Raw genomic sequence first — 12,344 nt, 5'->3', positions numbered from 1 at the left:
GCCAACACTAGGCTTTTATCTAGAACAAATAAATAAGATTAATTGATAGCAGTTTATCCACAAGCTTTATTGAACAGTACATGAAAAGGCGACATGACTAATTGCTGCTGGAGTTGAGAAGAAAGAGAAATCAGTGTGGCTGAATCTGTCAAGAAACAGTTTGCTTTGAATAGGTGAAAAAGGAGGGTGCTTTAGAAGGGGACAGATTGTGTGTGGTGGGAGTGGGGCAGGCAGGAAGACCACACACACACACACACACACACACACACACACAAAAATGGCTGGAAGAAGGTGGTGCATGCAGGAGCAGGGGCAAGCATCTTAGGAAGAGAAGTGCAGGCAGAATCATCTTGGAATCTTGTTAAAATGCAGATTTCTGGTCTTTCATCCTTCTGCTTGAGTCAGTTTCCGAGGAGAAATCTGGTGAAGTGAATATTTAACAAGTGCCCCAGGGGATTCCTTCCAAAAAGCTTAGGGTGTATTTAGTGTATTTATGAACTCTGCCCCTCCTTTCCCCAGAGGTACTTATTCCTGAAAAGCTTGAGAAGCTCTAGAGAGGTTTCTGGAAGAGCCTTAAGATCTTCTTTGGCCTTATGTGGTGGTTCATGCCTGTAACCTCAGAACTTTGGGAGGCCGAGGCGCAGATCACTTGAACTCGGGAGTCCAAGACCAGCCTGGGCAACATGATGAAACCCTGTCTACTAAAATACACAAATAGCCAAGTGTGGTTGTACACACCTGTACATCCCAGCTGCTTGGGAAGCTAAGGCAGGAGAATCACTTGAACCTGGGAGGCAGAGGTGTCAGTGAGTTGAGATCACGCCACTGCACTCTAGCCTGGCGACAGAGTAGGAACACAACTCTGGCAGTGGCTCACCTACAATCCCAACACTTTGGGAGACCGATGCAGGTGGATCACAAGGCCAACATGCCAACATGGTGAAGCCCCGTCTTTACTAAAATATAAAACTTAGCTGTGCGTGGTGGTGTGCCCCTGTAGGCCCAGCTACTCGGGAGGCTGAGGCAGGAGAATTGCTTGAACCTGGGAAGCAGAGGTTGCAGTGAGCTGAGATTGCTCCACTGCATTCCAGCCTGGTGAAAGAGCAAGACTCCATCTCAAAAAAAAAAAAAAAAGGATCTTTGACCTTGGGGCCTAAGGCAATTCAGGAGACCCCTGAGCATGAACATTGGCCTCAGCAAAAGCAGTTTTTAAAAAAAAAATAGCATTTTTTCATAGAGATGGGCTTTGCCATGTTGCCCAAGCTGGTCTTGAAATCCTGGGCTCAAGCAGTGCTCTGGCCTCAGCCTCCCTAAAGTGCTGGGTTTACAGACTTGACCCAGCCAAAAGCAGCTTTTAAGAAAGGAAAGAAATTCCAGAGCAGACACAGTGGCTCACGCCTGTAATCCTAGCACTTTGGAGGCCGAGGCAGGCAGATCACAAGGTCAGGAGTTCTAGACCAGCCTGGCCAACATGGAGAAACCCCATCTCTACTAAAAAAACAAAATTAGCCAGACGTGGTGGCGCATGCCTGCAATCCCTGCTACTCTTGAGGAGGCTAAGACAGAAGAATCTCTTGAATCCAGGAGACAGGATGCAGTGGGCTGAGATCGCACCACTGCACTCCAGCCTGGGCAACAAGAGCAGACTGGGCAACAACTCTGTCTCAAAAAACAAAAGGAGGGGAAGAAATTTGTATCTGAATGTATCCATGTAGTCATACAATTTATAGAGTGGGTAAAGTAACCAAGGCGGTTTCTATGATGTTTACTGAAAGAAAAGTGAGGCAATTGTGTTCTGACCTCTTGGAGTTAGGGAGACACAGCATCTGTATTTGAGTGACTCCTGACTAATCAGTTGATAGGGCTTTGATACCCATTTTAGTGGTCGTTATCATACTTAAGTAAATAGTTAGAAATTTGAAGGACAGTGGGCATGGGTGTTTAGCCTCATAGTAAACCCACTTGGACTTTCATAGAAAGCAGCTAAGATATTTTTTATTTATTGTTATTCTTAGAATGGGAGAAAATCAACCTTCCCACGGAGGCAGTGAGACCTCAAGTGAAAACCTTAGCTGTCCTCTGTCTCTATGTGGCCTCAAAGCAACACTTGAATCATATAGTAATACTTAGCATGAATTCCGTGTCAGGGATGTGGGCCACAGTGCCCAGGAGAAAGAAGGCTAAACAAAATTGGTACCATCCAATTTGAATGTCCCTATAACAATATTTTTCTCCTTCCAGCATCAAAAAAAATGCATGGGCCCCATTCAAATCTTCTGGATTTTAATATCTGCAAGTGGGCCCTGAGCATCTGCTGATTCTGGCATAGTCCTGGGTAGATAACAGCCACATACTAACACCACAGGCCGACCGACACCTGTGAGGGGGCTCGTTTTACTAAATGCTTAGAAGCCTGTTCTAAGTTTCTCAGTGGTGTGATTCTCCTGTCTCCAAAAATTAGAGACCGCTGTTGGACTGTGGAGAGTTGTGTAGAAAGGAAAATTTTTATTGTATTTATTGTAGAGACAGGGTCTCACTGTGTTGCCCAGGCTGCTCTTGAACTCTTGGCAAGTCCATGAAAATAAGTGCTGAGAAGTTATAATGCTGGCCGGGTACGGTGGCTCACGCCCATGCCTGTAATCCCAGCACTTTGGGAGGCCAAGGAGGGCATATCACTGGAGGTCAGGAGTTCAAGACTAGTCCAGGCAACATGGCAAAACCCCATCTCTACTAAAAACACAAAAATTAGCCAGGTGTGGTGGTGTGTGCCTATAATCTCAGCTACTCGGGAGGCTGAGGCAGGAGAATTGCTTGAACCAGGAAGGTGGAGGTTGCAGCAAGCTCCCTGCACTCTAGCCTGGGCAACATCCAAAGTGACAGTAAGAATTGTTCCAGAAGGATACCTGGGAAATTCCCTGGTCTTGTTGCATCCTCTCCAGCTGTCTTCCTTTCCCTTCTTTTCTGTCTTTCCTCCAACTCTGAGGTTCCAGTACTTAAACAGCCCTGTCTGCTGGTCTGCAAATATGCTTGTGACTCCAAATATCTTGTCCAATACAGGGTGCAAAGTAAGTTACGCTGCAGATTCTAATAATACCTGGGGTATAATACTTTTCTATTTCCTCTTGTGTGTTTTGCTTTTTTCATGCTAACTACCATTGAAGGTCTGCTGAAGGAAAATGTTTATCTTTCAAATCTTGTAGGTCAAATAGACTCACTGAGACTTATTTCTAGAATAGTTTCTCTTTTTTTGTAGAGACAGCGGTCTCAGCTCAGACTGGTCTGGAACTCTGGGCTCAAGCAGTCTTTCCACTTCTGCCTCCCAAAGTACTGGATTACAGGTGTGAGGAACCAAGCCACGTCTCCATTCATATTTTAGTGTTTTTATCTCTTCTGTTTTCATGAGATTTTCTGAAAATTTCTGTTCTGCAGACATTTTAAATTCCTAGACATTTCTAGTTCTTTAATTGCTCCTTTTTTCATAGAAGCCCGTTTGGTGTCTATAATGTCTTTTGCACTTTAAATATATCGAGATGTGTGTGCCTGTAGTTCTCCTTTAGGCCTTTCTCTTGAAAAGGAGGGGAGTTGGCATGTTGTTTTGTTTGTTTGTTTGAGACGAAGTCTCGCTCTGTCACCCAGGCTGGAGTGCTGTGATGTGACCTCAGCTCATCGCAACCTCAACTGGTTAAAGCACTCCTCCCACCTCAGCCTCCCAAGTAGCTGGGGCCACAGGCGTGCACCACCATGCCTGGCCCAATAATACAAAAATTACTGTATTTTTAGTAGAGACGGGTTTTCCCCATGTTGGCCAGGCTGGTCTCAAACTGCTCCCCTAGCTTCCCAAAGTACTGGGATTACAGGCGTGAGCCATTGCACCCAGCCAGTTTGCATGCTCTGAGTGGAAAGGTAATCTGGAGAGTGGGCAGCCAGGCTTCCTTGTTGAGTGCATGAGAGGGAGCAGGCCAGTAACCACTACCTTTGCCGAAGAAAGGAGGGTTTCGTTCTGTGTTCTTCAGTCCAACCCCTGCTCTGCTTTTTAAAACCATCCTTGAGGTTCAGAGTTAGCTCCTGATCTGGTCTGCTTCTCTTTCAGGTCCATTCATCCTTGCCAGCCGTTCTAAAGCCATCACCTCTTTCCTTGGAGCATTCTTGGGTTCTATGGGGCAGGCAAAAGCCACCCTTCCCGGCTTTGTCTGAGAGAAGGGACGTGTGTAACTAATGCCGCTGTTCGCTTTCATTCTTGAACACATTGTCCTAACAGTTACCCCCTCAGCCTCTCCTGCCCTTTCTATTTGTTGACTCAGCTTGGAGTTTCTTCAAGGTGCTCTTGGGAAAAACCACATTTACCTTTGGTAACTTGTACTGCCCTTCCTTCACTCTGGTTTCTCTGAATTCAAACTTGTTTCTGTCGTCTTGGAATTCCACCAGATTTTTGCTCCATTGATGTCATGCATCCCTTGTTTTCCAATGTTATCGGTGTTCTTTAAAAAGTTTTAGATATCTAGGTACTTTATTTCTTCAAGATCTTAGAAAGGAAAGAAAAATATATTCTCCACTGCTGTCTTGGCCTAGAACCAACCTGCCCAGTGATGTCCAACTTGCCCAGTGATATGCAACATAAATATATATATTTTTTGGAACAGAGTTCCAAAAACTCTGCCTAGGTTGTAGTTCTCACTGCAACCTCCGCCTCCCAGGTTCAAGTGATTCTCCTGCCTCAGCCTCCTGAGTAGCTGGGATTATAGGCACCTGCCACTAGGCCTGGCTAACTTTTTTTTGTATCTGCAGTAGAGACGGGCTTTTGCCATGTTGGCCAGGCTGGTCTTGAACTCCTGGTCTCAAGTGATCCACCTGTCTCAGCCTCCCAGTATGCCAGGATTACAAGCATGAGCCAATGTGCCTGGCCTTTTTTTTTTTTTTTTTGAAACAATATTGCTGTCACCCAGACTGGAGTGCAGTGGTGCAGAGACAGCTCACTGCAGGCTCAACCTCCTGGGCTCATGTGATCCTCCTGCCTCAGCCTCCCAAGTAGCTGGGACCACAGGCACATGCCACCATGCCTGGCTAAAGGCTCATTTTAATATAATCTAGAGCAGAGGTTGGCAAACTTTTTCCATAAAGAGCCAGCTAGTAAATATTTTAGGCTTTCTGGGCCATATGTCTGTTGCAGCTACTAAACTCTGCTGTTGTAGTGTGAAAGCAGCATAGACAATACAATATGTAAACTTTATTTATGGACACTAAAATTTGAATCTCATGTCATTTTCACATGTCATGAAATATTACTGTTCTTAAGGGTGTTTTTTTCCCACGATTTACAAATATAAAAGCCTTTCTTTGCTCGCAGGCAGCACAAAGACAAGATGCTGCCAGAGTTCACTCATGGGTCACAGCTGGTAGATCCCTGATCTAGAGAGGCCTCTGTACAGTCGGCAGAAGGCTCCTTATAGTCTCATGTTTCCACTCACAACTGTAAAAACAATTTTCCGAATGTCCCAGAAATGTTAGTGATAGGGGATCACCAGATTTTTAGGTTTTGCTTTTTCATGTTTTATTTCCAAGGATTGTGCTAGAAAAGCCCAGCTTGTGGAAATGATTTGTCAGCCAACAGACAATTGAGCACCAATCGAACATGTTAAGCTAAGCATTTATCGTGGAGGGATTTCCTTCTCCTTAGAGAGCTTTTCCATATGAGTCTGTCATGGCTGAAGGTATAGCTCAGCCTTGTCGGAAGATGCTTCAGCTTTCTTGTCTGGTCTGTGGCTGCTGCCTGGCAGAGAGGTTGTTTGGATTGTCACGCTCAGTCTAGGTGCTTGTATTTTTAGACACATTAGGTTGAGAGTTCTGACCTTCACTTGATATCTCTGGTAATGCCACGTGGGTCGTGACACTGCTCTGTACACTCTGTGCTGTGCCAGTGTGTGTGATGTGATGGCAGTGACATCAGCAGATGGAGGAGATGTAACTTGACCTCTGTTTCTTCCTGGCATGGAGAATGGGCTGCTGTGTGTGCCTGGGACCAGGCAGGACAGCTGCATTGCAGGTACCCTGATACAGTGTCAGCAAGGCTAGAGAGGCTGATGAGCAGCAGTCCAAAGTGCAGGTACCTTTCTCTAGGGCCAGCCCCCTTACTAGTTGTGCAATCTAGAGAAACCTGTGGAGTTAGCTGATCCGTGCCTGCAAAGTGGTGAATATGATACCTACTTCACCAGATTTAGGACAGAATAATGAAAATATATGGAAGCAGGCTGGTACATTATCTCTAATGTTAATAATAGCCTTTTTTTTTTTTTTTTTTTATAAGATGGAGTTTTGCTCTTGTTGCCCAGGCTAGAGTGCAATGGCACAATCTCGGCTTACTGCAACCTCCACCTCCAGTGTTCAAGCCATTCTCATGCCTCAGCCTCCCAAGTAGCTGAGATTGCAGGCACCTGCCACCACACCCAGCTAATTTTTTTGTGTTTTTAGTAGAGATGGGGTTTCGCCATGTTGGCCAGACTGGTCTCGAACTCCTGACCTCAGGTGATCCACCCACCTTGGCCTCCCAGAGTGCTGAGATTACAGGCACGAGCCACCATACACCTGGCCTAGAGTTATGTTGAATGGTGACTTAGGACACTCACACTTCTGAACCTTAATGTTCTTATCTATAAAGTGGTGTAAATAATGGCCAAGGGGTTCTTGAGCAGGTAACTGATTACAGCATGTAAAAATGCTTGGTGTACCATTAAATGCTCCACCAATAAAAGTTGTTCCTCTTGCGTTTGACAGAATTTCTTGGCACTTTGCTGTCACTTGCCGTATTTTATTAACATTGTTTAAAGCACTGGGCTGGATCCTGGGGGAAGTTATAAATAAGGGAAACAGTCCTTGTCCTTAGGAGGCTTCAAGTCTCGTGAGTAAAGAACCGAGATGGTAGTTCAAATATCCAAGGGTACCTTAAGTAGGAAAAACGGACCAGGTGTAAGGAAAAGAGCCATTGGTTGATCCGTAGAGCTAAGCCTGGTGGTTATAAATCTTTATTGATTCATTCAATGCATATTAAATATGTTGTATATCCAATATCCAGGCTGCTTTATGTTTGTGATTATCTTGTGTGAATTTTCACTCACTTGTATTGAAGGTAGCCAGTTATTCTGGAACCTAGTCTAAGAATGCTAATGAAAATCAGCTGCTATTAGCATAGTTTTGTGAGGTGGTTGAACACACGTGGCCAGTAGATGGCAGCATTGGATTGCTGTTTCAGTGATACCGGTTTGTGCTATTTTGGCTTACAGTTTTGTGTGTTGTGTGTGCTTCAAGGTTTCCTGTTGCCTGCTCAGGATAATGTTTTTAAGCAGCGTTTTTACCAGCCCACCAGTTCAAGATACTAAGCTTGAACTAATTGTGAGAGAAGTAATTAGATGCTGAATGATTTGGGCAAAGCCTAGAACAGGCAATTGCTGGGCGGCTAGAGATGGAACCCTGTTGGAGCTGTGGAGAGCGGTGGGCCCTGTGTGATTCCTGAGTGCTGTTAGGACAGCCTGGAATGGTGGGCCCAGTCAGTGTGGGTCTCGACTCTTGCGGTGGTCACCCAACATTCTAATTATTGATGTGCAGGTGTTTTATTGCAGCCCAACTGTTTTCCTTATGTATGGAAAACTCTCTCAGGAACTTCAATTGTGATCTGTCTAGATTGCTTTAGAAGTGTGTAGTAATTGGTAGTATTAAGGTTATACATATATTCAAATATATTTGTGATTAGCCTTCTTGTGGGAGTTTTCTGGTTTTTTTATTTTGGGGGAGGTGGGGTTTGAGATGCATTTTTGCACTTGTAGCCCATGCTGGAGTGCAGTGGTGCAATCTTGGCTCCCTGCAACCTCTGCCTCCATGAGGGGAAGAGAAAGGTGCCCCCTCAATCTTCAGTCTTCTTTAGTTTACAAATATAAATAAATAGACTTACTACATTACAGTCCCTAGGTGGTTCTTTTTTTTTTTTTTTTATGGTTTTGCTCTTCCCCCCTGGCCTTTTTTTTTTTTTTTTTTTTGAGACAGCCTTGCCTTGTCACCCAGGCTTGAGTGCAGTGGCACGATCTTGGCTCATTGCAACCTCCGCCTCCCAGGTTAAAGCGATTCTCCTGGCTCAACCTCCCGAGTAGCTGGCACCTACATACAGGTGCGCGCCACCACGCCCAGCTGATTTTTGTATTTTTAATAGAGATGGGGTTTCACCATGTTGGACAGCTGGTCTCAAACTCCTGACCTGGTGATCCACGCCGCACCCCAAAGTGCTGGGATTACAGGCCTGAGCCACTGTGCCCAGCCCCTAGGTGGTCCTTAGTAAGCCTTGGCACTGTGCTGTAAGTATAAAAATTATATGCAAAGTCCATATAGTATGTATTTTGTTATTAATTCCCTAGCCCTGGTTTGTTTGCTGTTGTCCTGTTGTTAAGGTCTTGCTGTGTCACCCAGGCAGGAGTGCAGCGGCGTGTTCATAGCTCACTGCAGTTTTGAATGCCTGGGCTCAAGTGATCCTCCCTCCTCAGCCCCCCAAGTAGCTGGGACTGTAGGTGCACCCCATCACACCCAGCTAATTTTTGTATTTTTTGTAGAGACAGGGTTTCACCATGTTGTCCAGGCTGGTCCCAAACTCCTCGGCTCAAGCGATCTTGCCACCTCAGCCTCCCAGAGTGCTGGGATTACAGGCATAAGCCACGGTGCCCAGCTCATGTTCTGCTTCTCATTTCACATTGCTTTTGCAGATTTTCCAGATCTCAATCCTTTGGTCTCCTTTCTCTCTAACTCAATTCAATGTTTTCTGTGCATTAACATCTCCCAATGTTTGTTTTCACGTTGTAACTCTCCTGAATGCCAGTCATTGAATTGTTGAACTCCTATTTTCTGTAAACCCTGTCAACTCTTCCTAAACACTGTAGTTGGCAGCTCTATCCTTCTGGTTGCTCAGCTGGAAACTGTGGACACTTTTTTTTTTTTTTCTGAGACAAAGTCTTACTCTGTAGATGAACATAGCTCCCATAGCAAAGGGGCTATGGCAATAAAACGTGAAAGGCACATTGCATATTGTATTCCGTATATAAGTAGTGTTATCATACCTGACAGGAATTATTCATTGTTTTTCAAATATGAGAACAGAAATTCTGAATTAAACATCCATGTTTTTTGTTTTTTGTTTGTTTTTTCAATAATATTGCTATTTATTTTTGTAGAAACAGAGTCTCACTATGTTGCCCAGACTGGTCTTGAACTCCTGGACTCCAGGGATCCTCCTGCTTCAGCCTCCGAAAGTACTAGGATTACAGGTGTGAACTAGCACACCTGGCCCAAGTTTTATTAAAACAGTAGAGCTGTTGTATGAAGAGCATAGGAACATAGATTTGAAAGGTTTCCCCCGTTCTAACCTAGATGCCTTTTCCACCTGATCTTGGGAGAAATTAGGATCACTTAAGCCCTCATTTTAAAGAGAAGTAAGCAGATTTTGGCTGGGTATGGTGCTGTGCACGTGTAGTCTCAGATACTCGGAAGGCTGAGGTGGGAGAATGGCTTGGGCCCAGGAGTTGAGGCTGCGGTGGGCTATGATCATACCATTGCACTCCAGCCTGGGTAACAGTAAGGCCCTTACCAAAAAAACAGGCCCTTTGAAAAAAAAAGGCTGGGTACAGTGGCTCACACCTGTAATCACAGCACTTTCAGAGGCCAAGGTGGGCAGATCACTTGAGGTCAGGAGTTTTGAGGCCAGCCTGGCCAACATGGTGAAATCCTCTCTCTACTAAAAATGTAAAAATTAGGCCAGGCGCAGTGGCTCACACCGGTAATCCCAGCACTTTGGGAGGCCAAGGTGGGTGGATCATGAGGTCAGTATTTTAATACCAGTCTGGGTGACAGAGCGAGACTCAGGCTTAGAAAACAAAACAACAAAAATACAAAAATTATTACAAGTGGAGCATGACTGTAATCCCAACTACTCGAGAGGCTGAGGCAGGAGAATTGCCTGAGCCCAGGAGGTGGAGGTTGCAGTGAGCCAAGATCGAGCCACTGCACTCTGGGCTGGGCAACAGAGTGACACTCTGTCTCAGTAAAAAATAAAGAATTGGGCCGGGCTGTGGGAGGCCGAGGCGGGTGGATCACGAGGTCAAGAGATCGAGACCATCCTGGTCAACATGGTGAAACCCCGTCTCTACTAAAAATACAAAAAATCAGCTGGGCATGGTGGTGCGTGCCTGTAATCCCAGCTGCTCAGGAGGCTGAGGCAGGAGAATTGCCTGAACCCAGGAGGCGGAGGTTGCGGTGAGCCGAGATTGCGCCATTGCACTCCAGCCTGGGCAACAAGAGCGAAACTCCGTCTCAAAAAAAAAAAAAAAAGAATTAAATTTTTAAAAGTTAGGTAAGCAGGTCTAGAGACACAGGTAAATAGTCATAGAACTGGGACTAGAATTGCTCTTTTGAGGCCTTAGAATTTGGCCATTCTGCAGTATATCCTGCATCTCAAAAGCTTTGTCTTCTGAGGTAAATTTAATTGTTGAAAACCACCAAGAGGCTCTGAGGCCAAATAAGGTAGATGACCAGATTTCATAATCTACTGTTAGTCCAAAATGAGCTGGCTTTTTAACAAGAATGTTTTCCTTGAGAATTGTAGCTAATAGCCTAATACATGCATTTCAAAAACTAGATCCCCCAAAAGACAACAGGGAATGATAGAATATCCCATTTGATTCATCTCACATATACACAGCAGTCTCAGAATTGTAGTGCCAGTACCACTAATAATTATGATCACTGGAAAAAGTTTAAAATTTTTAAATTGAAGATGTTTTTCTCATCCTGTCTCCTTTTTTGGTGTATTAAATCTTCATTTTCATCGTTGGACCATATAGCCATTACATACTGAATTCTCCCTGAAAGTCTCCTTTAGAATTGATTTGCTAGTAGCTCTATGTTTAGTGCTCAGCACCAGTTCTTACACCAGTGTCTTGTCATTTTGGTCTGAAGCTTGTTCTCTCATTCTAGGTATGGCAAATTTCTGTTGAAGAAGGGTGCATAGTAAATATTTAGGCTCTGTGGGCCAAAAATGGTCCTGTCATGTATTTGTGAGTGTGTGTGTACTTAACACATTTTTTAAATGTAAAAGCCATTCTTAGCTTGCTGGGTGTGGTGGCTCATGCCTGTAATCCCAGCACTTTGCGGGACTGAGATGGGAGGATCTCTTGAGCTCAGGAGCTTGATACCAGCTTGGGCAATATAGTGAGGCAAATCTTTACTTAAAAAAAAAAAGCCATTCTTAGCTTAAGAACTGGACAAAAGTACCACTTACTTGGTAGCAGTTTGCCAACCCCTGCTGCAGAAGATTCCTCAAAAGGGACTTATGGAGTTAACAGTCCAGTTTTGCTGGCTATAAAATCCTTGGCTTACGCTTTATGTATTTTAAATATATTACTTCATTTTCTTGTCACGTAAAACATTGTAGTTGAAATCTGATGATAATATGATTTTTTTAAATAGTCCACTTGGTGTTGGTCATTCTGGGTTGATACTCTCAAGTTTGCAAAGTGTTTTTTTCAATATCTACTTTTTAAGAATTTTGTTTTTAAAAGTTTTCTTAATTTATTTTATCCCCTTTCATTGGTCTTCATCTATAAGAACTCCTATTACTCATATTTTGGGTCTTTGCTCATTTTTAATATTTGCTACTTTCTCCTTTTATTTTTAAAAAAATGCAATCCTTAGATTTGACTCTGATCTTTTTCTCATTTCTTTTTAATTTTTATTGCTAATTCTTTTCGTTTCTTTCTTTCTTTCTTTTTTTCTTTTTTTTTTTGAGATGGAGTCTTGCTTTGTTGCCCAGGCTGAAGTGCAGTGGAGCGATCTTGGAAGTTGTGAGTACAACTTCTGCCTCCAGGTTTTAAGTGATTCTCCTGCCTCGGCCTCCTGAGTAGCTGGGATTACAGGCATGCACCACCATGCCCAGCTACTTTTTGTATTTTTAGTAGAGACGGGGTTTCACCATGTTGGCCAGGCTGGTCTCAAACTCCTGACCTCATGATCCTCCCACCTCGACCTCCCAAACTCCTGGGATTACAGGCATGAGCCACCGCGCCTGGCCTGCTAATTCTTTTTGGTGCCTCATTTCTGAGTTTTCTAATTCTAACTTAGGTTATTCTTTCATGTCTTGTAGCTTTTTTAGACAGCCTTGCTCTGTCGCCCAGCCTGGATCTCGGCTCACTGCAACTTTTACCTCTGGGGTTGAAGCGATTCTCCTGCCTCAGCCTCCTGAGTAGCTGGGATTACAGTCACACACTACGGCTAATTTTGTGTGTGTGTGTGTATATATATATATATATATATATATATAT

The 12,344-nt window shown here is 44.1% G+C and overlaps 1 protein-coding gene across 1 annotated transcript in view; it reads left to right on the top strand.

Annotated features, from left to right (window-relative positions):
- NOCT (nocturnin) overlaps window positions 1–12,344 on the top strand; it is a 22,384-nt gene that overhangs the window by 4,184 nt on the left and 5,856 nt on the right. The window lies entirely within an intron of this gene.

This window comes from Sapajus apella, unplaced genomic scaffold (genome assembly GCF_009761245.1).
Source record: "Sapajus apella isolate SASKATOON/1434 unplaced genomic scaffold, GSC_monkey_1.0 scaffold27, whole genome shotgun sequence".
Classification (NCBI taxonomy): Eukaryota; Metazoa; Chordata; class Mammalia; order Primates; family Cebidae; genus Sapajus; species Sapajus apella.
The sequence above is the reverse complement of the archived record's forward strand: the minus strand, read 5'-3'. Positions and strand labels throughout refer to the sequence as shown.